The sequence below is a fragment of the Schistocerca piceifrons genome, chromosome 4, assembly GCF_021461385.2.
Source record: "Schistocerca piceifrons isolate TAMUIC-IGC-003096 chromosome 4, iqSchPice1.1, whole genome shotgun sequence".
NCBI classification, from domain to species: Eukaryota; Metazoa; Arthropoda; class Insecta; order Orthoptera; family Acrididae; genus Schistocerca; species Schistocerca piceifrons.
In genome coordinates this window covers 545,233,582-545,260,410 of record NC_060141.1, presented here as the reverse complement: position 1 = coordinate 545,260,410, position 26,829 = coordinate 545,233,582, and the positions used below count along the sequence as shown (strand labels likewise).

The 26,829-nt window shown below is 42.3% G+C and overlaps 1 protein-coding gene across 2 annotated transcripts in view; it reads right to left on the bottom strand.

Moving 5' to 3' along the window:
* LOC124795245 (myosin-IIIb-like) overlaps nucleotides 1-26,829 on the bottom strand; it is a 271,037-nt gene that overhangs the window by 188,019 nt on the left and 56,189 nt on the right. For both annotated transcript variants that reach the window (XM_047259179.1, XM_047259178.1), the window contains exon 2: nucleotides 2,264-2,321. The gene's annotated coding sequence lies outside the window, so the exon portion shown is untranslated. The remainder of the gene's footprint in view (nucleotides 1-2,263; nucleotides 2,322-26,829) is intronic.

The window sequence follows — 26,829 nt, the reverse complement described above, 5'->3', positions numbered from 1 at the left end:
GTCCTGCTGATAAACTCCACCGACACCACTGAAATGTGACCCATGCTTTCTGTCAGCAGCGCACCCCCAAGTCTCATGTTATTAAGCCTGACGGCTGTATTAAGATAAGTTCGATCGTGACGCTGAAACAGTTCCACGAAATGCACATTCGTGTTGCCAGTCTGAGTGGCTATCTTTTCCAGGTCACCATCTATGTTATACTCCCCATCCCTATCAATACTATTACCAGCCCCACCCACAATCACTACCTGATCCTCTTCAGTAAAATCCCTACATAACCCCCCTATGTTAACAGTCGCCTGAGCCAACCCTGCATTAGGCTTCGCAATGCTGGTGACCTGGTACTCACTTCCCAACACTTCCTGCAACTGCTGGCCTACACCTCTACCATGAGAACTACCTAACAGCAGAACTTTCTTCCTTCTCTTAGACTTTGCAACTGTCCTAGCCACCGTAACTGCTGAGGACTGCTGCATACTTCCTACATCTACAGCTACAGAGATTCCTCCCCACTAGACTCTGACAGTTGGTTATATCTATTGTAAACACCAATAGTAAAACTATCTGAAAATCTTCTTCTCCTAGCAGATCTCTTACCAACAGCCAGCTCCCATTCCCCAACCCCCTTCTCCCTCCTCATCCTATCTAGCTCCTCCTGTGCGTTTTTCAACTGCACCTGAAGGGCACAGATCTTACGCTCCTGCTCCTCTATCAATTTACTCTTGCTACATAACCTGCAGTTCCAGGAGAGGATCTCACCAGAATGCCCACTGGCTTCCCCACTGCATTCCCCCCAGTGAAAATACTTCGAACAAGTCTCACACCGCAATCCACTACTCACGAACCTACGGCAAAGCCCACACTTCTCACTCATGGTAAAATTTTACTTTTTCTAAGTTCCGCTACTACAATAAGAAGATGTTAAAAACCCGACTACAATTATCACAAACTTACTCTAAAAGGGAAGTAACTACTATTATTAACAGTACTAATAAACAACAAATGTGAATATAACAAAAGACTAATACAGAAAGAGAATCAAACGTCTAATGACACAGTAACGAAGCTGTAAACAGTTCCCAAAATTCTGTCCAATTCGCCAGTTAGATCATCAAAATCCCGAGACGGTTGGAGGGACCTGCCCATAATGCTCCAGACATTCTCACTTGGTGAGAGATCTGGCGATCTTGCTGGTCAAGGTAGGGTTTGGCGAGCACGAAGACAAGCAATATAAACTCTCCGTGTGTGTGGACGGGCACTTCAGAAATTTAAGTCCAGCTTGGCTTACCATGAAGGGCAAGAAAATGGGTCGTAGAATATTGTCGACGTACCGTTGTGCTGTAAGCACTCAGCGCAGCCAAAGCGGTAGTAGTAACATTTGTCTCATTAACTCATTAGTTCGCGGTTTAATAAAACCACCTAAAAATACCATTTACCTTTAGTCATTTAAATACTTTTCAAAGAAAATTATTTTTCACTCTGCAGTTTAGTTAGCTGCTGCTGATGATGATGATCGGAGGAGGGGGGGATGGGGTGGGGGTGGAAGTGATAACTAATATCACATCACTCAGGCGTAATGGTCTCAGAAAGGTTGGTAATCACTGCCTTAGGCACTCTGCAGTGTCTCTTGCCTGTAACCCAGTCTTATGCCCCGCGTGGAAGGGAATGGGCTGAAGTAAAAAAAAAAAAAAACGTTCTCGGCTTAGAGGTACTCGTTCTTAAGGTTTTCTTGTTCAAATTCACTATTAGTTACTGGCGTAGGTAGCATGCGAAGGCTGGTAGACCCTGTTAATTCGTTGAAATCTTGTCGTCCCAGGGCCGGCGAATTCAATACAAGGATGCCTAGTGCATCAGGGAAGCGCCAGCGAACATTTTGTCTCTAAAACAAACAAACACACACACACACACACACACACACACACACACACACACACACACACACACACACCCGCGCGCGCGAGACTGCAGTGATTTAGGAACTGAACATTTTAATCTGATTGTGTTTAAAGCTCTTTGGTCACTACTGCTGAAGAATCTGTAATTTCCAAAAATATAATAATGATGAAACATAGTTAAACATTCAGGTGCCGGGATATATCTTCGTCGTGATCATCAATGAAGAACGGAAAAAAGTGGCCAAGAATGACAATCAGCGATCAGGATACAAAAGAACTTACTGCAGACATTACAAAATGCTAAGTAGCATGCTCGGACAAAAATATAAATTAGCGCAAAAGAAGAAATATGAAATTAATGTACTTACTCTACTTCTTCAGCTAAGAGTCAGTCTGCGATTCAGATGTAAATGAACGTGGCATTCCCTGCAAAAATAAATACGTATCAGCTAAGGCGGAGGCATGTTACATATGTAGACCAGCTCTACACTAAGAGAACATCCACAAAATTTCAGTGAAAATATTATCGATTATCATCACTACTAAATAAAATAGTGACATTCAACCAGTTGTGGGATGTCTGTGCGAATTATCTGTTGGACTAGATTATTTTACTTGTATCCCCCTTTCACCGAGGAGGAGAGGGCGCCTCAAGGCATCGACTTCTCGAGACAATGAAAATGTTCCGATTGACGATGGGTCAAGCACCACCCGCAACTCAGGTATATTTGTCGGTTGACATAGTCGGGCTTCCTATTTTGATTTCAGCACCAGATACGCGACGATTTCAACATCTTCAACAAAATCCAAACGAGAGGATATACCTAAACAAGAGAATATATCTCCACTAAAATTTCTGAACTGTAACGACTATATTCAGACTCCTGATGTAAGAGCACAAGAAACTCGAATGCAAACAACACACAGCGGCGGAGCTTTGTGATGTTAAAACTGTGCCAAACAGCCTCTCGAACCTAGACCTTTACCCTCCAGGGACAACACTTCAAGAGGCTGACAAGTGAGACAGCCAAGCGTGCCTAGGAAGGGGATGGAGGGGGGGGGGGGGGGGGGAGAGAATTGGCTATCTTGGCTTAACCACAACAAACGCTTTACTTCAGGAACGACTCTTCCACTGTGTGGTACCGTGTTAATTGCTACGAAATTTCCACGTACTGAAGATATTAAAACTTTGAAGGCAAGTTATTTAGAACTGTGAAGAGGCCCAACGAGACAAAACAAGATGTTAGCCAGTCGAAACAGATCTCCATAACAAACGTTTCAAAATTCGAGATGGATGATGTATTTTCAGCCAGTCTGTAAGAGTAAAATATGTCGTTGTCATTTGCTCTTTATAAATGCTGTTTACATTTGCTGCCCAGAAAACAAATTCTGAATGTACAGAAAGCATGAAAGGACAAAGTTCACCTGATTTTCTGTATGTGAAATAACACAACATGAACAAAAAATAGGTAATGCGGGAAGATATGAAAATGACTTTTATACATACACACTCTACAATCCAAATTGTTCACACCATTTCACTGTCACAAGAGCCGACAAAAATATAATACGTCATGAGCAAATGGCTTTTTGTGGGCAGCAAACTGCTTTAACCGTCTGACCAGTATGACTGTTTTCTACCAATTATTTATGACGCATATGAAGGGAGAAAGTTATAAGCGCGCCTGCTGTTTGATCTCATCTAGGACTCCGACACAGACCACAGGGCAGGAGCAATTTCCCGCTTGTTGCACTGTGTTAACGTTGGACGCGCTTGAGTTTTCGAAAGGCGGAACGCAAGCGCTGTGATTGGCTCCTCTGTTTACTGCAGAGGTCTTGTTAGCCAGGCCGTAACAGGAGCGAGGACGTTCTGACTTAACCGCCTGTAGCTACAGTTGCTCAGTCGGGAGCTGGCGGCGTTTGCAGACAACATTCATGCCTAGTGCCACCAGGACAGAATCTGTTCCACATCCGCTCTTATGCGGCGCTAAAGCAGGGACACTAGGCTATCAGTTTTCGGCCGACGCAAGACGAATAAAAACAAACCACAGTCTATGAAAAGCGAAATTGGCCAGTTCTATGAAAACCATTGTTGAAACTTCCTGGCAGATTAAAACTGTGTGCCGGACCGAGACTCGAACTCGGGACCTTTGACTTTCGCGGGCAAGTGTTCTACCAACTGAGCTACCCAAGCACGACTCACTCCCCGTCCTCACAGCTTTAATTCCGCCAGTACATAGTCTCCTAACTTAAAACCATTGTTGTTAGTTAATCCGGTGAATGGCGCTATAAAATTCCTACAAATTCTGAAATATCTTTGTACGACAGAAGTATCTAAACTAAATAAATTATTTTTCTTAAATAGAGATTTGGCAGCGGAAACCCGAGCAGCTGTAACAAGCCAGACATATTTATTTTGATACAGTGAAAACAAAGCTTTCTCTTAGACAAAACTTTATTAAACCATTATACAGAGTTAAATTCACATTTGTCCCGGAGAATTTTTAAAAAGGATTTTCCTTGATTAACATTTCATAGTGGATGACTAGAAAACAACAGTAACGTTTTCGTTTGTGACTTTGATGTAAAGAGCGTCTCACAATAAATCAAAACTTGTTTACTGTGTGATGCGAACAGTATACAGTTTTAATTGTTATGAGCCCTCTTCACTTACAGTAAACATTAGAAAGAGATTTCAGTTGCAGTTTCAATTTTCTATTTCTTTCTATTGCTTACTATATGGCCTAGTTAAATTTCGCCATAGAGTTGTTTGATGAACTTTTGGTATGCTCGAATTGTTAATGAATTCTACGCGTTAAAAGGAGAAACGATGTTTTAACAGAGTTGGTTGTCTAAGGCATGTTAGTTTTAGTTAACTTTCTGTGCGTAGAAGAAAAGTTGAATTTGTCGACATCAGTCAATTCTGAGCTGGCACTGAAGAAGGAAGGAAGGAAGATTAGTGTCTAACGTCGTGTCGACAACGAGGCCATTAGAGACGGAGAACAATCTCCGATCGTTAGTTAATGTTGGGGAAGGAAATCGGCTGTGCCCTTTCAAAGGAATAATCCTGGTGTTTGCCTGGAGCGATTTAGGGAAATCATGGAAAAGCGAAATCACGACGGCCGGACCGGGATTTGAACTAAGACACTGAAGAATCGGCCTATCTGCGGAAATACAACAGATTACTAAAGATATTGGCAGTTGATTAGCGTGAAAAGGATTATCTGGAGATAATCTAGTTATACCCACTTCAAGATGAAATGCCTCAGTGAATTGTGCCTGCACACACAGAATATTAATTCGAGAATATTTTGTATAGTTTGTCATGTCCTCATAGTCCTCATATTTCACTATCTTTGAACGTTTCTTCATTTCAATACTTTAACAAATAATAATATTGATTACTGAAACATTTGCAAATGATAAATGCAAAATATGTAACTGCTTTTGTTCGTGGTATATTGATATTACGACGGTTGGAAAACTTAAACGCAAATGCATGAAATGTATTCGCAGGTGCGAATACGGACAACCATCAGCTGTATAATGGAATGATGAAACGAAATTTTGTACCAAAGCGGGGCTTGAACCCAGATTTCCCGCTTTACGCGAGTGTTTGCCTGAAGTGATTTGGCTATCTAACACGACTCACCTACAGACCCAAACTTGCACGTGAATCGTTCACGTGTCACAACCCACACTCGTACACATTATGTAATTTCCATACAGGAGGAGGGCATTTTAATTGAGAATCGCTGCCTCATATCGAGGATAAATACGATATTGCTGTGCCTGTGGTGTTGAGAAGTGCGATGCAATGTTCTATAGGACATGCATGTATGTCCGAGGACACACTGGATCGCACTTCCTAACACAGGCACTTCTTTCTTTCTTTCTTTCTTTCACTTACGACTTAGTCCTGCAACGATCGCAGGGTCGGCGCGGTTAGAACGGATGTGGCATGGTAAGTTTAAGGGGTGGCCGGATGCACTTCCTGCCGCCACCCCGTACCCCCCGGGACGGAATTAGTGCACCCCAACTGTCTGCGTCTACTGTAATCCATGGAATAGTGCGAATGTGTTCAGATGTCTGCGAGCCGTGTAACTGAGACGGGACGTGGGGACCAGCCCGGTATTCACCTCGTGGGATGTGGGAAACCGCCTAAAAACCACATCCAGGCTGACCGGCACACCGCCCCTCGTCGTTAATCCGCCGGGCGGATTCGATCCGGGGCCGGCGCGCCTACCCGAGTCCAGGGAGCAGCGCGTTAGCGCTCTCGGCTACCCTGGCGGGTCAACACTTCCTAACACAGGCACTGCAATGTTGTATTTAATGCCAAGTGTCGTTTGGATGTGTTAATGCATTACTGTCATAACGTGAAAGGAATGAATATAGTGTGAAAAATGATATTACCATTTAATCGGGGCCCTGAAATCCCTTTTGCAAATAAGAATCAATGAACATACCGCTGTGACAACAACGAAAATAGCTAGTGATGGAAAATCGACAGGAGATAAGTAGAAGAAATACTGATTATTGCATCTCAAGATGTGAAGCAATGTACTGCAAACGAAGTCATAGCCAGTAGCTGTGAGTCCTAGAAGTAAATATGTAAATCGAACTCAACGTAATAAAATAGGAGGGAGGTTAGATACAAAGCTTTTTGTAATCGTTTTTAACTCTCTTACACTCTAAATGGTGTAGCAAGTAGAGGGGCGAACAGCTCTTGTTGTTGACAACTTCATCCAGACCCAAAAAGTGCTGTGCACTGCCCGACTCTACGTTAACGTGCAGTGAAGACACTTCAGAACACCGCGCACGCTATACGCTGTTTAGCAAGCACAGATGTAGCTGTAGATAAATATTTTCCTTTGCTGGAATCTCTCAGAGCTGGCGTATTTTCATACACAGCTATGTCACTTCGTTCGTTTACAGAACACGTAATAGAAAACAGCTACTGAAATTACTGCTTCTAACACAGCTATCATAATTTCCATTCGCTGTCTGGGGAAAATACCGACGTGCTTGGCGCGTTTAGGTATGTTAGCTGTGAAAAGCGTGAATATAATAGTAAGGGGCCAAACGAAAAGGAAGCACGATGGTCGATGCTGTGAAGTACAAGCAGCTTGTGGGAAGTTCCACGCGCCCAGGCTGCGGCATTGCGTAACGACATTCATCCCGGTGGCGACGGATCCTGGTTCTCACGGGTTTAGTGGCGCTGCCCGGTCGGATTTCGGCTACGAGCCGCGGAAAAACAAAAACGAGCGCAGGGCTGCACCCGCGGCGTCGCCCAGAGACAGCTGGGTCCGCAGCAGGCGTCGTCCCAAGAGCTGCGAGAAGCCGTAAAGAGACGGCGCTTTTTCTCCGCCTGCGTCACTCCAGGGGGCTGGTGCATTATTTAGCAGTACAAGAGCCGTGCACCACGCAGCGGAGGAACATGGGCAAAGGCCTCGACAGGATGGACTGAACGCAGACGTCTACCGCGGACCAACGCTTCTATTGGCCTGCGCCTTAAGTCCGCAAGAACAAACGCCATGAGTGTTAGGCGGTCTGAAGAACTTCTGAGAAAGAATCCAACAGTGCGATTCAGACTTTCAGTTCTCCGCAAATGTGATGAACTGTGACCGTTCCACGATCGTGCTGCATTTGCATCCTATGGGCAAGCTCCAAACATCGGGAGCATGGGTACTAACCGATCTTGCAACATGTGAAGTGAACAATACTGCGCCGAATACATAAAAACCAAAATTCTACTACCACGTAGCTATGCGAAAATGTTTAAATATCAATGTTTATAAAAACTTAATGTAATTACAACGATGATTATGGACTTCTCAAAAAAGATTGACAATTATATTTTATTTATGAAATGTATCCTCCAAAGATTGTTTTGCGTAAATAGATCGATATATGACTTTTTCCTACATTTTGTTAGAGGTAAATCTTGGTTCTTTTGTGCAATTGCTTGCACGAGTTTGAAGGACTATTCCAGTCCTGCAGTGAGTCATTTTCTCAGCGTGGTAAGTGCTGTGAAAATGTGATCGGCTGTCCAAGTTACTAACTTACTGCAAATATTAATAAACCAGTTTTAGCAACAAGAGGGTGGAGACGGTCAGACTACCAAATGCTTTAAGCCAAAATCACAAAAATCGGTGGATGCCACATGTGCACTTCTGCTTGCTCATTGATTTTTGTACAACACCGACTATTCCTATCTTGTATCGTTGTCATTAATGGTGACGAGAAATGGTGTCTTTATGCTAACACAAGGGAAAGAAAGGAGTGGTTGAACCCTAACAAAGCAGCAACTTCCCGTACGACGACCTGCGCGCATCCACAAAAGATAACATTATCCACCTAGTGGAACAGCGGCGGTGCGGTGTACTACGAATTGCTTCCCCGACGTTTAATCATCACTGCTGACATTTATTGTCAGCAACTGAGACGTCTTGCAGACGCAATCCAAGAACAACAACCAAGAAGACTGTGTGAAATAATGCTAATCCACGATAAAGCCCACCTGCCTTCTGGTACGTAAACAAAAAAACACTAAACTGGAGTTGGGTAGGGACGTCGTTCCGCACCCACCTCAATTAGCTGACCTTGCACCCTCAGATTTTTCACCTTTTTCGCTCTCTAACGGGCAATCTTCAAGGAACTTCCTTTCCGGATGAAAATAGGTTCCGAAAATGGCTCGACGAGTTCTTCGCCTCAAAATCAGGCGATTTTTTACAGTCGCTGAATCAAAAAGTGATCCCAGCGTTGGCAGACTTGTAAACAGTTAAGGAGAATATGTTATTGATGACTGGAGTCTCTTGTTATGTGTATCTGTTGTGTTTATTAATCTTATGGGAAAACGCTACGAATTTATGCACCAACCCAATCCACTGTCAACGTCTATTTTCAGGAGTTCTGCGAACCAGGGTGATGCAAAACCTTTTTTTGATGTGCCTATTATATATGTAGGTATGGTATGTTGAGGGACATATTCTGACTTCACACTTATATTAATTCTTATATTTTATTCTCACATTTATTCTTCAGGAAGATTTGGCGCGTTCCCTTGGATGATACGGATCGCAGAAACTTTGGAAACACATATATTCAAAACACCACGACGCCACGAGCATTGCGGGAGAGAAAGTTTGCAACAGCAACATTTCTTCGTATGCATCTCGCCCGGGAAAGAAACGTCGGTACATTTATGAAGATTTCGTGCGTTGGCAATAATTTTGCGGCAAACCATACATAACGGATCACTTTTCCAAAAACTAACGCTGGGTTTTGGTTATGAGTCAAGATACACTATAGGAATTTCACAAAAATAATTTCAAATAATTTTATCATTTTTTAAGTTCATTCATTTGACAAACAATTAGTAGACGAATAGGAACAACGTTATGGTCAACATACACTAAAACCTTTCTTGTAGTAACCTTCTGCAGACATGCATGTATAGACGAAAGACAAAAAGAAAAGTAATAATGAGGTTTCAAACACAGGACGCAAAATTAAGAAGCCGCGACGCTAACCACAGTACCACCATTCCGTCCGAGGAAATCGCTAGGTAAAAAGTACATAAGACATGTGGAATATACCTCGAAGACTTTGACCGTCGTCATTTCAGAAACGGCCGAGTGTATACGGATAAGCCGAGACATGTGTTCGCTTATTTCGACCTCTTCTCCACTGAGTGAAGTTTCTGAGAAATCGTGTTATGGCACTTGTCGTCTTCTCGTCACTATAGTTCCTGTAAGACTAGAAGCAGACTTAGCCGTCACTATTTACGGAGTAATAAAACAGTCAAGAGTGTCCGGAATATTGCTTTCCTAGTGAAAACATCGTAGACTGCCAAGAGACAGCGACGTTATTTAGATTCCATTGTACTAGGTTTAGGACGTCAAGTGAAGCGTATCAAACTCTACCGAAATTAAGAACCATTTTGTAATATACTCTTGATAAATTGGTTATTTCTTGTTGTGTTTCCATATTTCTGTTCTAGAATCGTCTTGTCAAGCAAATGTATAAGGGGATAGTTGTAGCGTGAAATGTGCCAACTTTAAAGAACTGTAGCAGTAAATTCATTTTCTGCAATTAGCAGCAGCATTCAGTTACAACATTTCCTACATTTAATGTGGGCTAAGCCGCTACATGGAACCAGCTTAAATTGCACAGCTATTCGATATCATTCTCAGCAAACTAGCTGCAGTAGTTTTTCCAAAAGTTCCGTATAGTTTTCAGTCTCAAAACGCGATGCAACAGGTAACACCGTCCCGGAAACTGGCGTGAGAATCATGCAAACAATACGGCGTCTTTTCGCAACTTCGACCTTCACCTCCTTCCAAGCAACCCATACACTTCCACCGTGTTCTTAAGTTTGCAGGACAACAATTTCTTGCGAAATGTTGTTAGACGTTACTTCCAATACAAAACCAGCAAAATCCCTGATAGCATACTACGCTACCGTCAAATTAAAGCAGACGAATCAGCTTGCCAACTGCAAAACCAGTTTACTCCTTATGACTTCATTGCGATCATCGTATTCTCGGCATTCAATTCTCGTTCTTTTTTTCAGCACAGCTAATATGTGTTTTCTCCAAAGAAGAGAGAGAGAGAAATGTGGGAGACTGATGATGCTTAGTGAATGGTATTCCAAAACCACTGTGATGTGTGCAATGTTGAAACGTCCCTTTTTAACAATTATACATGACTGTCCTTAAACTGACACACAATATTTTGTTAGCGCAACGCAATCTGACTTTCAAAAATTCCTACAAAAGAATGGGCCCTGACTAACAGTAAACTATACCTTTCACAAATCACTTAACTCACAAAAATCTTCGCTACTCAAGCTACTGCAATACAGCGAGCGCCACTACTGCCAGCTAAATAAAAGATTCAAACTACGGAAGGCACTAACTACTGATAGGGATAGTTAGCAAATGAAAGATATTAATAGAGAACAAACAATGTATTTACCTTAATAGTCATAATATATATAGCAATTCATGACAAATTACAAAACTCCGCCATCTCTCTCCCCACATCCACCACTGCTGGCGGCTCACCTCCAACTGCGCAACGCTACGTGCTGTTCACATCCAGCTGCCGCTGCCCAACACTACAATGGCAGACAACAATGCAAACTAGCCACAGACTGCACACAGCACAGCCAGTGATTTTCATATTGAGCGCTACGTAACGTTGCCAATAAGAAAACATAAACAGCCTACTTACATAGAGAAAACATAAACAGCCCAGTAGGCTGTTTATGTTTTCTCTATGTAAGTAGGCTGTTTATGTTTTCTCTATGTAAGTAGGCTGTTTATGTTTTCTTATTGGCAACGTTACGTAGCGCTCAATATGAAAATCACTGGCTGTGCTGTGTGCAGTCTGTGGCTAGTTTGCATTGTTGTCTGCCATTGTAGTGTTGGGCAGCGGCAGCTGGATGTGAACAGCACGTAGCGTTGCGCAGTTGGAGGTGAGCCGCCAGCAGTGGTGGATGTGGGGGGAGAGATGGCGGAGTTTTGTAATTTGTCATGAACTGCTATATATATTATGACTATTAAGGTAAATACATTGTTTGTTCTCTATTAATATCTTTCATTTGCTAACTATCCCTCTCAGTAGTTAGTGCCTTCCGTAGTTTGAATCTTTTATTTAGCTGGCAGTAGTGGCGCTCGCTGTATTGCAGTAGCTTGAGTAGCGAAGATTTTTGTGAGGTAAGTGATTTGTGAAAGGTATAGTTTACTGTTAGTCAGGGCCCATTCTTTTGTAGGAATTTTTGAAAGTCAGATTGCGTTGCGCTAACAAAATATTGTGTGTCAGTTTAAGGACAGTCATGTATAATTGTTAAATAGGGACGTTTCAATGTAAAACAAAAACGTTTAGCAGTCTTATGAACCCAGAAGCTGCTTTGGTCGCCACGGAGTTTTGCTAGCTTGGTGCTGCCGAAGGTAGTACACCCGGTCTTAAGAACTACTGGGATCCAGCCCTGGAGATTTGATTTTGCAGACGCCTACCCAGGTGGGGATATAATACACTGTGGTGTATGAGTTTTGCAAAATATTGCAACAATCGACTCAGGTTGATGGTTAGAGTGCCAACATTGCGGTTACAGGTAGTCTGCGAAAACCAGTTATAGATGTTGACCACTAATGCATCGTGTATATGGATAGTGTAAACAACGCCCCCCCCCCCCTCCTCCCCTCCAAGCTAAGGCTTTTAGATGGTGCACTGAAGCGCCGAAACTGGTAGTCATACAATAAATGACATCATAAGGACGGCTATAGGTGTTTTATTTTCTTACACAATGATAGTTTGTGCCGGACCTGCTCTCGAACCCGGATTTCCCGCTTATCGCGACCGGTGGCCTTACCATTTGGCTATCCGAGCACGACTCACGGCCATACCCAAAACTTCCATGCATACATGTCCGAAGGAATATTGCATCGTAATTCGGAAAAACAAAGGCACTGCAATATCGTATAAATCCTACAAGCTCTGAAGCTTTTAGTGAAAAAGAACTAACTAAAGACAAAGATTTCCCACCACACAGGGCATCAGCTGAGTATTAAGAATACACATCATTAACGCAGTGTTTAAACCAATAAGAGGCATGCGTGAATATTTGAACATTTGGATGGATCTACGCACGCCACACAGGTGTGCGTAAAATCTGTCAAGTTTACACAGGAACTAAGAACACAAGAACAACTGTCTAGGAAACACAGGTAAATCAACAGCATCAGATCATGTACTGGGACAAGGGAACCACCACATTTGTGTCTCCGATACTAGGTTTTATCAGTGTCCAGGATGCACAGGGAGGCCAAAGAAACTAAAAAGTAGGAAACAACTTCAACATAAAAGTGAAAGATTGAAATTAGACTTTTGTGTGCCTTAGTGCTAAACAAAAGAAATTATGCCAACTCTTGCCCATCACAAGCTCCATGACACACATCGGGAGACTGTGCGATCTTTCAATCTCTGTTGGTCCATCGTTATATAACGACTGGAATTCACCATATCCAGTGATTTATGGCGCTATACGACAAGTTCGTTTATTTGCATAAAAGCGTATGGGGCCTGAAGATGGCAAAATGAAATGCCGAAACTGGTTGCTTTCAGAATAAAATATCTTGAAGTATACGGCTGTTGGTGAATTTTGTTGACAATGAAAAGGTGCGATCTTTGTCTGATGACGTCACGATTCGGCCGTTGCACGAATACGTTTAATCAGTTCGGACTGCTGAGCTTGTTTAAGTTTGAAAGTGATATGTGAATCTTTATAACCTATGATGACGTTTTCAAGATTAGGACACGAAACGTTAGGCACAAAAATATGCATTGGGTCTGATTCCCATAAAGCAAAAATTACGAAGGACGCAAATAACCACCACTTCTGTCAATAAGATTCGAGCAGAGGAGAAACGGAACAAGAAGCCCAACGATCAGCGTGCGCACGTCGAATTCCAGTGAGAAAACTAAAAGAATTTCAGTGGAGAACGTGAGCCAGTTTGAAACTGTCTGCATGGATGGATTGTCATCAATTCTGCACGTTATCGCCAGCCAGGATCATTGGCAGCGCCCGCTTAGGTGCCGTGGCTGTGGCTCTACGGAGATATGATTTGGTGTTACCGTCGGCCCAGTGGTCTCATGAGTCTCGACTGGCAAATGCCTAACCCCATGTGACTTAAGGCTATTTTTGAGTGTCAATGTGTGTTTAGTGGCACCGCACTGGCATCGTCTGCCTGAAAGTGGCTAGCGACGATTTTGACTGGAGATGCCACAAGTCTGTCAGATATGTTGTGACAGACTACTTCCTTCACAGGCTGTAAAAATTTTGTAAATCTGTGGTAAGGTCTTATGGGACCAAACTGCTGAGGTCATCACTCCCTAGGCTTACACACTTCTTAATCTAACTTATGCTAAGGACAACACAAACACCCATGCCCGAGGGGGGACTCGAACCTCCGACGGGGGGAGCTGCGTGGATCACAAGGTGTACGCGGTTCTGTGTGCAGCGGTTTCGCCACATACTATCTGCAGCATGTTGGCCATCGATGACTGACACACGTTTAGGAATTAAACTAAGCACGTAGGAGAAGTCGCTCCGCCTCACACACAAAGGTGAGCATCGCAAATGTTCGGTGTATCGGCGTGTTAATAGCATAATTGAAGGCAGATGCTTTAACCGGATCAGATTCTACTAGATACAGTTGTTTTAAAGTGTTTCTATAAAGAAATTTCTCTTGCAAATGATCATAAGGCAGCAAATTTGTGTTAATAGTGATTGCACATTCAACAGCATTTACGATACCTGTTGTGCTCGCTGTGGTGCTAAACAAAAAAGAATTTACAGAATAGTTCTGTACACTTAGTTATCAGGTAATGTTACCAGATTTATTCTAAATGGTTTCAACATTTCTGCCACTGAACTAGGATGCATTTAATTCCGTAATGGTTTAAGCTATTGCTTTGAACGTTTATGGTTAGTCACACGCTGATCATTACTTTTTGTGGATGTCCATCCTATTGCATGGACGAGGGACTTGAGCTGCTGATATATACGAGAAAAGTACCACCACAGCTGTATCTTGAGAATCATTTTGTCCCACATGACTAGTTTCGGCGGCACGTTATCGCCATCCTCAAGTTCTACCACTGCCAAAAGACTGTTAGATTTCCTTGGCGCATTTATTGGGGAGTCCTCGTTACTAATACACGTGGGCTAGCTTCCTCAGCAGTCTACTCGACATCGTGTCGACTCCCTAACAAGGTGTTGAGTAGAGACTCCTGAGGAAAGCTAGCCCGCTTGTACTAGTAACGAGGAATCCCCAATTAATGCGCCGAGGAAATCTAATAGTCTTTTGACAGTGGTGGGGCCTGACGATGGGGATAATGTGCCGCCGAAACAAGTGTGAGACAAACTCATTCTCAAGATACAGCTGTGGTGGTGGTTTTAATTATTACTGTTTTTACCTGATTAAATTAATATCAGAATGGTTTTGCTCCTTGTTTAAGTTCTATTATGGCACTATAGCTAATCATTTGTGGCCATGGACGGAGGTGAAGACTTATCAGCTTCCTAATCGCTATAATGAAATTTTTTTATTGTTAAATTCAAGAGTATGGAGGAATTCAGACTAACGCCTTTCTTATTATGGTTATTGATTTCAGGTTCTCGAAACAATTTGGTCAAGCGGGTTCACTTTGTGTAAATGATTAGAGTGTTATCATTTTTGCTATTACTTGTGAAGTTTCATAAATTACAAATTCAAACAAGGGTTCGACAGTTTGTTTTAAATTAAAGTTTTTTGTTGGCCTCGTACCTTCCCCTCATCCAAATCCTCGCCAACAGTTTCAGACCGCAAGAAAATCCCCTTTTCACAGTCGTGAGAAATTTTTAATTCAAACTTCTACACAAAAACGTTACATAGAAAACTTATTCATAAAATTCGTCCATGGTCTTTATAGCATTTTTACTATGCCAATATACATTTCGAAGTCACGGTTTCATCATCAGGGCTTCTGTTGTTACCTAAGCACATTCAATGCAATGTCACCACGAAATAAACGGACAACTGTGAGTTTTGTTGATTTCTTTTGAGTCTGATGTAACAATGAAGGAACTCCAATACGTTCCCTATCTGTTCAACATATACAGTTTTCAGAGGTGGCATTTAAAATAGTTTCGCACAATAGAAGTTCTGTAAAGGTAGTAGATGGAGTTTCTTAACAATCTTCCCATTTCTTTTACAGTCTGTGTTTGCTAATAATAGCCATTATGAGTACCATGAAAATAAACACGCTACGACAAAAACCCTCAAAAATAATTTGACATCCATTCCACAGACGCATTTTTTTTAGACGGTGTCACACACTACAAATGAAAATCGTTAGGTACCGCCAGCCGACATGGAAAATACGGGTGAACTGTTTATGTGAACTAAAGCAGCATACAGAGCCGATGAGGCAGTGTGGATACAATGGCTCTCGTAGACCTACTTAAATGCTTTTTAACCCCTATCGGCTGAAAATGTCGATTGGTACAACTGCTACAAAATATATGTCGAGAAAATCATTCCGATATCTCGAACTCATAGTAACAGGATCTATAGGAATAGCTACAATAGTGTTTAAAGTATTGATCTATTAGAATGCAGATTGCCCACATCACATCGACTGACAGAATAATTCTGGGAGACCACCATAATACATGTAAACAAATATGATTACCGAGAAATGATGTGGGGTATGTTGGAGCAACTGCTTGCAAACGCGAAGAATACACTTAGCCTAGAAAAGAGTAGTCAGAAAGACCTGCAATTTCTGTTCGCAAACTTCTTGCACGCTGTTTTTAAAGTGTCTCATAATTCAAACTCAGCCGTTCCTCAAAGGACATCTGGCATCTGGTTAACAATTGAGAAGGATTAAAAAGGAACTGACGATCACTTAGGCAGCGTTGCACGAAAAAAAAAATCCATTTGCAGCTGGATAACATTTCTTTAATAATTGCACAGAAAGGATGCATTATTCTACAGGTTCAATTTTCAGTAGGCTTCCGGCAGCAAAACACGCCTGAAAATTTTTAATTAGAATATCTGGATTTTCAAACCTGAGAAACTTCTTTCAGCACACTCATTTCACTTTCTACTAGAATTCCTCGCAGCAGCTTATAACCTTCCACGTAAAGTGTTATGTAGTGTGTATACTACTGTGACGTTTTTATAGTCTTTTAAATATTGTCACATTTCTGAGGAGTGTTTGTGAGCAAGTAGCTGTCCACTCACGTGGCTCTGTGTAACCTGATTTGTTACAGCGAAGTAAATTAAATTAGCCACAATCTCGGCTGCAGGGGAACAGTGAGAAATGTTGCAGGCTGTAACTCCAACGTGATCAGGTGCGGTATCGAGACTGGACTTCTGATTAATCGCTGTTTCACAGACTACGACACAGCACGACAGCCGAAATAAACTCTATCGACATGATCGATTGTGAATGAAATGTTCACAACTGTAGCCTCTCTTCGACTAATGTTGCTGCCACATTAGGAATAACGTACCAAGGAACTAAACATGTGTAAATAGTAAAAATAGTAAAAATAGTAAAAACTACTACTCCTCTTTCAATTGCAACAGTGAATAATGTCTTTTTAACTGTATGTTACGAACTTAATAAACGTCCGAGTTCAGTTGCAAACATCAGTATCGAGGAAGAGAGAGACCGTTTCACTGAAAACAGAAAACTCGCATGAATCTTACGAAGGAATATACTGAAATACAAAAACAAATGATTTTGACACTGAATGTCGAATTGCAAAAGCTTGACTTGCTGGGGTAAGAATACACCAATACGCTTCATAGCGATTTTCCCGCCTGTTCTTCAATCTTTCAATTATCTTTTACAATAAAGAAACTGTTAAAAAACAATAATTCGCACCTACGTACGAAGCCAAACGCAAATTGCTTTAGCTACATGTAGCTCCTTACATCAGACCACACACCCTACAGGCAGTTTCTACAATATATCGCGATGAACACCGGCCAGGCTTACCCGAGGCGGTGATTGTACGTCGATGTACAATAAAGGAGACTCTAGAATAATTCTCAAGAACACTAACTTGGTTTATTGACGTAGTCACTGATTAGAAAATCGATCCAGTAATTTTTCGATCTTTTGAGAGAGATTTTACACAAAGTTAAATTAAATAGACGTAGACAATGAAGAGGCACTATAAAACAAATGCAAGCTTCGAGTTTTATGGCAACTCCTTGTCAAAATAAGGGGGAGATTATATAGCGGTGGAGGGTGGGAGCGTCTAGGATTCCAGGCATAGAGTGAAGTTCGCAATGGAGGCGCAGCAGAAGAACAAAAATTAGACAAAGGTAAGTAATATTAGCACGAGGTAGGAACAGATGGAACACAGAATAAAAGCAGTCTACAGGCTCAAGAAATGTTCTAAATATAGCGGTAGATTCCTACTTACAATACATCCCGAAATTCGCAGTATCTTGGAGCGACTGTTTGAAGACTGATGTAGGAAACACTTTCATCCTGCCGTCTTCCCCGAGTGTTTAAATTATGATTACACTTATCTTCACTTAATGAGAACTCTTGAAACGATAGGAAACAATCTACAACTAAACTCCTACAGTGCAACATGCGTCAGAAATCTCTGATAAAGCTGAAATTCTGAAGGTAGGTTGATAACTACTGATCCTTGACTCGCTATAAAAGTAGATAAGCTGCAGTACGTGCAGTCCAAACGACGTCATCAAATGTACATTACGTCACAAATCAGACTACACCGTTGCCAGATTACAAGCACCAGATGGCTTCGACCTCCCGTTCTTTAACAATATCACCTCTGTTTATCAAAATATCCACGATGTGATTGAAGTAACTTGCGGAAAAAGTCTGTAGACCTATGAGACCTTTCGCAGACGACTCAGTTGTGGACAAGGAGATAGCACGCTGAAACTTTTTCCAGGAACGTTGACCTCTATCTCAGGTTCTTCGGCTGACGTTCGTCTGATAATTTTTCTGACTTACCGCCAGCACGAGTGCCTGGCATTGTCAAAGCTTCGCCCTGCATTGCTGGTGGTGGACTCCACTAGCAATGGACGGTGAAGCTTTGACAATGCCAGCCACTCGTGCTGGCGAAAAAGACAGGAAAATCATCAAACAAACGTCGGCCGAAGAACCCGAGACAGAAGCCAAACGGGCAGTTCGTCAACAAAGCCTTAACAATTTTGTCTCAGGAAAGTAATGACTTAGTTGCATTGGAATAATTTATTTAGTTGCTTCCGAAACCGAAAATTGCACGAAAGTGCAAGAAGAACAATACTTTTTCCACATCAACAACTCCTGTCATGCGAAGTCCTGTTATGTGTGAATGAAACAGGTTGCTGATGTGAAAAAAGTACTGTTCTGTGTTATTATTCATGTGCTTGACAGCTAATGCGATTTTATGGTTCTACATGATTGACATGTGACTTACATTAGTCAACTTTTCGTGTCATGATGGTCATTGACCGAAACCGGTAGCAAATAAATAAATAAATAAATAAATTGGTCTACTGCAGCCAAGTGTCACGAGTTTCCTGAAACGTACATTCGCTGCTGACAAATGCTTGACGAAAACACTTAAAAACTTGTAATGAAATGCAGAGACTTGCAACAACAACAACTACAACACATGTCACTTAATATATAAATACGGCGTGCTACTGATGGTTTGTAGACCTATGAGGCCTTTTGCAGACGACCCACTTGCGGACAAGGAGATGGCATGCTTTCATTTGTCTTAGGAAACTAAGGACACTTGGCTGCATTAGAGCAGTTTATTCAATTGCTACCGAAACCGAAAATTGCACGGAAAATTGCTAATACAAGTCACATGTCAATCATATTGAACAATAAAATCGCATTAGCTGACGAGCTCATCAGTATTTGATACAATGATCAAACGATAACCATAAATTTAAAAAATGTAATGTGGGTAAATAAATGAAAAGTCCGATATCGTTTGACCGCGCGACGTGCGATTAATAATTGGAATTACTCACAAAATCCACGCATTTAGCACTAACTAAAAGTGGAACAACCTTATACGCACAAATCCTGCCATAAGCAGATGCTGGACTCAGATTTATTAACAGGATACCGAGACAATTTAATGCACATAAGTCTATGAAAGACGTTACTTACGAAGTAGTACTTCCTCTGCCTGGGATTCTTATTAAGTTGGATTAACGGAATGATAGAAAAGTTTCAAAGAAGAGCTGTACGATTCGTGACGGCTTGGTCCAGTAAGTGCGAGAGTGTTGTAGTTAAGAAACACCGCAACAGCTAATTGCAGCCAATCACTTAGAAAAGTTACAGTTTTGATGAACTAGATACCGTGGAATTCCATGACTGTATATTAAGTGAAATACGTCGTCGTCGTCCTTCTTCTTCTTCTTCTTCTTCAGGCCGAAGACTGGTTTGATGCAGCTCTCCATGCTACTCTATCCTGTACGAGTCTCTTCATCTCCGATAACTACTGCAACCTACATCCTTCTGAATCAGCTTACTGTATTCATCTTTTGGTCTCCTACGATTTTCATCTCCCACACTTCCTCCAACAATAAACTGGCGATCTTTTGATGTCTCAGTATGCGTCCTATCAACCTATCCCCTCTTTTCATTAAGTTGCGCCACAAGTTTCTTGTCTCATCAGTTCTATTCAGTACCTCCTCATTAGTTGTGTGATCTACCGATCTAGTCTTCAGCTTTCTTCTGTAGCACCATATGTCAATAGTTTCTATTCTTGTCTAAGCCGTTTATCATCCATGTTTCACTTCCATACGTAGCTACGCTTCATACAAATCCTTTCAGAAAAGACTTCCTAACCTTTAAATCTATATATAACGTTAACAAATTTCTCTTCTTCAGGAAAACGTTTCTTGCCATTGGCAGTTTACATTTTATGTCCTCCCCACTTCGACCAACGTCTGTTAGTCTGACGCGCAGATAGCAAAACCCGTCTACTACTTTAGTATATCGTTTCCTAATGTAATTCCCTCAGTATCACCTGATTGAATTCGACTACATTCCTTGATCTTTGTTTTGCTTTTCTTGATGTTCGTCTTATATCCTCCTTTTAAGACAATGTCCATTCGTTCAACTGCTCTTCCAAGTCCTTTGCTGTCTCTGACAGAATTACAATATCATCGGCAAATCTCGAAGTTTGTATTGTCTCTCCCTGAACTTTAATTTCTATTCCAAATTTTTCTTTCGTTTCCTTTACTGCATGCTCACTGTTGAAATTGAGTAACAACGGGGACAGGCTGCAGCCCTGTCTCACTCCCTTCCCAACCACTGCTTCCCTTTCATGTCCATCGACTCTTATGACTGCCATCTGGTTTCTGTACAAATTGTAAATAGCCTTTCGCCCTCTGCATTTTGCCCCTGCTACCTTCAGAATTTCAAATAGACAATTCCAGTCAGCACTGTCACTATCTTTCTCGAAGCCTACATATGCTATACACATAGGTTTGCCTTTCCTTAACCTATCTTCCAAGGTAAGTCGTATAGTCAGTATTGCCTTGCGTGTTCCTACATTTCTCCCGAATCCAAACTGATCTTCCCCGATGTTGGCTTCTACCAGGTTTTTCAATCTTCTGTAAAGAATTCGTGTTAATATTTTGCAACCATGACTTATTAAATTGATAGCTCGGTAATTTTCACACCTTCCAGCAACGGTTTCCTTTAGAATTGAAATTATTACAACCTTCTACAAGACTGAGGGTATTTCGACCGTCTCGTACGTCTTTCACACCAGACGAAAAAGTTTTGTCATGGCTGGCTCTCCTTAGGATATCACTAGTTCTGACGGAATGTCGTCTGCTCTAAGGGTCTTGCTCGACTTAGGTCTTTCACTGCTCTGAAAAATTCTTCTCGCAGCACCATATCTCTTGTATCATCTTCATCTACGTCCTCTTACAGTTCTATAATTTTACCTCCAAGCTCCTCTCCCTTTTACAGATCCTCTACGTACTCTTTCCACTTTTCAGCTTTCCCTTCTTTGTTTTGGACTAGTTTTCCATCTGAAATCTTGACATTCATACAGAGCTCTCGTAGTAAGGCCTCCTCAGTCCGTTTGAAAATGCGTTGTGCCTTTCCCGAATAGAACAGTCGCTTTATCTTCAGAAACTTCGGTATAACGCCGACGGCTCAGCACACCCGACGGGACTTGGCAAGCACAAACTGTAAGTTAATGTCTCTCCATATTACGATCAGTAATAAACTGTGCAGCGGTGACTGGGATAAAATTGATAGACTACTGCATGATACCATGGGGAAGCGTATGTTGACAACGTCTAGTAGACAGAAGAAGAAGTTTGATAATTTGCTACCTAATCAGACTGTTCGGCATTTAGACGTTTCCCGGACCATTATCAATTTGTCCAAACGATCGTTATCTGACGATGAGACATCTGTGCTTGCCAAGGGAGGAAATTTTGCTGTTAGTCCGCGTTTTGTGCCCACGGAAGAAATTATAGCCAGTGTAGAAGCAGGAATTCGCAGTGTGGATTCTGTAATAGCTGAAGAAATCCGTATAGAAACAGTAAGAATATTAGCCAATGCAAAACCGCCGAAAAGTAATATAACTGTGGGTGAGAGAAGAGCTTTAAAACTCCTGAATGACGACGATAGTATTTTGGTTCTCCCAGCTGACAAAGGAAGCGCAACGGTGGTTATGGATGTGGCTGACTATCAGAGTAAAATTACTGATCTACTGGATCGGCAAGCATATCGGAAGCTGAATAAGGATCCCACTAACAGCGTTCTCGGAAATGTGTCGCGGTTAATAAAAAAGTCCTCCATTTAAGAGAGTGTACAGAAAGGTCTCTGCAATTCGGTTGCGCTACCACCGAGGCTTTATGGATTGCCCAAAATTCATAAAGAAAGTGTGCCGTTAAGACCGATACTAAGTGCCATTGGTTCGCCCACCAACTCATTAGCCAAGTTTTTGACTACGCTGCTAAAACCACATGTGGGCCGTTCGGACTCTTATATAAAGAATTCGACACATTTCATCAGCAGATTGAATGGCATAGTGGTCCAGCCGGAGGACATATTGGTCAGCTTCGATGTGGTATCGCTGTTTACCATGGTTCCACTTAATGATGTATTGGAACAGCTGGATCGAATTTTTCCTGCCGATATTTCAGAACTGTTTAAGTGTTGTTTGACGACCACATACTTCAAGTGGAATGAACAGTTTTATGAGCAAACGGATGGCGTGGCTATGGGAAGCCCCCTAAGTCCCGTAACTGCAAACTTCTTTATGGAGAAATTCGAAGAACAGGCCTTAGGTACTGCCAGCAAAAAACCAAATGTATGGTTCTGATACGTGGATGACACGTTTGTGCTGTGTAGACGTGGTAGGGAGGAACTAAGCCGGTTCCAGGAACATCTGAACAGTATACTCGAGAATTCAGTTTACAATGGAGGAGGAGGTAGACGGCAAGTTACATTTCCTCGATGTGCTTGTTTTTAGAAACGAAAATGGTAGTTTGGGCCACTCAGTATACCGCAAACCCACTCACACGGACCGTTATTTGCACCGGGATTCGAACCACCACCCACAACAGAAGCGGGGTGTTATCAAGACGTTAGCGGACAGAGCTAGAAATATTTGTGAACTTGAGTTTCTCGACGCTGAGATGGAACATCTCCACAATGCACTAATGAAGAACGGATATTCGTCCGCCGAAATAAAACGTGCGTTGAGGCAGCCACGCAGAAATCATACTGACGTACAGGCTACTGCAAAATCTAAGGTTTTCCTGCCGTTTGTTAAAAATGTAACGGAAAGAATAGAGGGGATCTTGACGAAGCGGAATATTACCGTAATTGACAAGCCCACCAGAAGATACAGGAATATCTTTAGCCTGCCAAGGACGCTCGCAAACCACTGGGAAAAGCTGGAGTGTATAGGATCCCATGCAGCTGTGGTGATGTTTATGTGGGTACCACTAAAAGAACTGTTTCTAAACGTTTGGAAGAGCATAAGGGAAATTGCAGAAGAGGAGAAACGGAACGATCAGCTGTTGCGGAGCATGCTTTCCAGCCAGGGAACCACAATATTCGTTTCGTGGAGACGCAAGTACTAGCGGCCACAAGCGGATATTACGAAAGGCTCTACAGGGAGGCAATCGAAATCGCTAAACACCCAAATAACTTCAACCGTAAGGAGGAGGGTGTGAAATTAAACGGCATATGGATGCAGGTGTTAAAGAAGATGTGTACCACCCGCCTACTACTGGGTGATGGCAACGGCGATCGACGGCGACGGACAGCGGCCAATTGCACTGACGTTTTCAAAACACGTGACGTCACGCCGCGGCGTGGGAGCTCGCGGACACGGAATTTAGCGGCAATCAGTAGCGAGCCAGAGGGTGAGTTGGACCTTCCATTGAGCTACGTACCCCCTTGAAGATGTCTCCCGCAGTCGGAGACGAAACGTTGGGAATCGACACAGAATTCATCAACCGACCACGGCATAACAGCCCGGACAATTATAATGGACATGATATTTCCGGCCGTGAAAGCCTACATTTTAGTATTGAGTACTGTTCCCGAACGCGAAGAATTGACACTAAAAAACAAATCTAATCTGTACGTTACAGCTACAAACAACCGTATACGAAATGTCTGTTATGTGCGTTATCTTTCGGTCATTTTAAAAAGAATACAAACTGTCTTGTGCGGCCATTTGCGACTGAATGAGACGCGTCTCTACAATTTCGCGCCAAAACGATGTAGCAATTGAAGCAGCGGACGCAAGTCGAAAGCTAACTCTGTTTCATCTGCCAAGAATATTCCGACCAGTACTTGTTGGGACATAAAAGTATTGTTTTTACTAACTGACTTGAAAGGCGAAAACCGTAAATGGCGAATGCTATACTTGTGGACCAACTGGGTGAGAAAATACGTAAGACGCTTGGCTTCCAAAATACTTCCATCATATTTCATCATGGCAATGAAAGTAGTTAGCAGGATTAATCCTTATCACCGAACTTCGTACACCATAAATACACTACTGGCCATTAAAATTGCTATACCACGACGATGACGTGCTACAGACGCGAAATTTAACCGACAGGAAGAAGATGCTGTGATATGCAAATGATTAGCTTTTCAGAGCATTCACACAAGGTTGGCCCCGGTGGCGACACCTACTACATGCTGACATGAGGAAAGTTTCCAACCGATTTCTCATACATAAACAGCAGTTGACCGACGTTGCCTGGCGAAACGTTGTTGTGATGCCTCGTGTAAGGAGGAGAAATGCGTACCATCACGTTTCCGACTTTGACAAAGGTCGGATCGTAGCCTATCGCGATTGCGGTTTATCGTATCGCGACATTGCTGCCCGTTGGTCGAGATCCACTGGCTGTTAGCAGAATATGGAATCAGTGGGTACAGGAGGGTAATATGGAACGCCGTGATGGATCCCAACGGCCTCGTATCACTAGCAGTCGAGATGACAGGCATGTTATCCGCATGGGTGTAAAGGATCGTGCAGCCACATCTCGATTCCTGAGTCAACAGATGGGGACGTTTGCAAGACAACAACCATCTGCACGAACAGTTCGACGACGTTTGCAGCAGCATGGACTATCATCTCGGAGACCACGGCTGAGTTTACCCTTGACGCTGCATCACAGACAGGAGCGCCTGTGATGGTGTACTCGACGACGAACCTGGGTGCACGAATGGCAAAACGTCATTTTTTCGGATGAATTCAGGTTCTGTGTACAGCAGCATGATGGTCGCATCCGTGTTTGGCGACATCGCGGTGAACGCACATTGCAAGCGTGTATTCGTCATCGCCATACTGGCATATCACGCGGCGTGATGGTATGGGGTGCCATTGCTTACACGTCTCTGTCACCTCTTGTTCGCATTGGCGGCACTTTGAACAGTGGACGTTACATTTCAGATGTGTTACGACCTGTGGCTCTACCCTTCATTCGATCCCTGCGAAACCCCACATTTCAGCAGGTGTTTAAAATGATTGTCATTTCGATTCGCTTATCATATCCGTGCAACCCTCTCCCATACTTCGTGTTAATAGAAAACAAGCTGTCTTCTTTGAACTTTTTCGATTTCTTCCGTCAATACGGATCCCACATAGCACAGGAATACTGCAGAAGAGGGCGGACAAGCGTAGTGTAAGCAATCTTTTTAGTAGACATGTTGCATTTTCTAAATGTTCTGGCAACAAATAACAGTCTTTAGTCTGCTTTCCTCACAACGTTATCTACATGATCAATTGCATTTAAGTTATTCTTAAATGTAATCCCTCACAATTTAGTAGAATTAATACCTTTAGATTTTTGCTATTTATCGTGTAACCGAAACTTAGAGGATTCCTTTTAGTACTCATTCGGATGACTTCACACTTTTCATTATTTAGAGTCAATTGTCACTTTTTGATCCATACAGATATGATGTCTAAATCTGTTTGCAATTGGTTTTGATCATCTAATGACTTTACAAGACGGTAATTGAGAGCACTCCGAAGAAGTCTGATATTTCATCTAAAACATTGGCGCGATATCTATCACGAACTTCATGCCACCATTTCTTTCATGACTGTGGTTCGAACTGGTTACTTCCGAATGTGACTACACAGGGTGCGTTAGGGGGGTCTGCTACGGAGACAGTTGGTACGTAGGAATAACAGGCTTACAGGCCAAAGGTAATCAAAGTTTATTGACCTAAAAAGGATTTACGTTTAACAATAAGTGCAATATTGACCTAAAGCCTTTCAAGATCAGGAGAAAATTGTTTGACAATGACCTTGTGAGTTCTTAAACAGAAAATGTGGATGAGAGCATGCCAGGAGATAAAATTTTGTCTGTATAGTTACTGAATCGAAATAAATCATGTGGATTAACGCTAATCGTCGTTGAAAGTTAAAACACATGATAATCCAGATAAATCGATGATCAGAGACAGGAAGTCTCATATCTCAATTATCAGAGAGCTGTTATCAGTGAGTCGGATTTTCCGTCAGAGTTAGAAAGAGAGTGTGTCAGGGTGTAGCACGCACAAATGACGGCAACAAGCGGATGCGGAGATCCATGCAACCTCTTAGAGCACAATTCCGGTACCTTACGGCTCCTGTGCCAGCCATGACAACTACAGTCCTATCCCCCTATCACACTGTCACACGCAACACCTCTCACCGTCATACAATGCTGCTAAAGTCCTTGATCCATGTTATTAATGCTACGCAGTCAACGAAGTAAGTCTGCAACTGACTGAATTAATACAGAGTTCGACCAGTTCCAGCCAGCTAAATAGGTACCCTGTAGGAACTGTATTAGGTTCCGAAAACAATAATGTTGTGAAACCTAGCTTGCTCTGT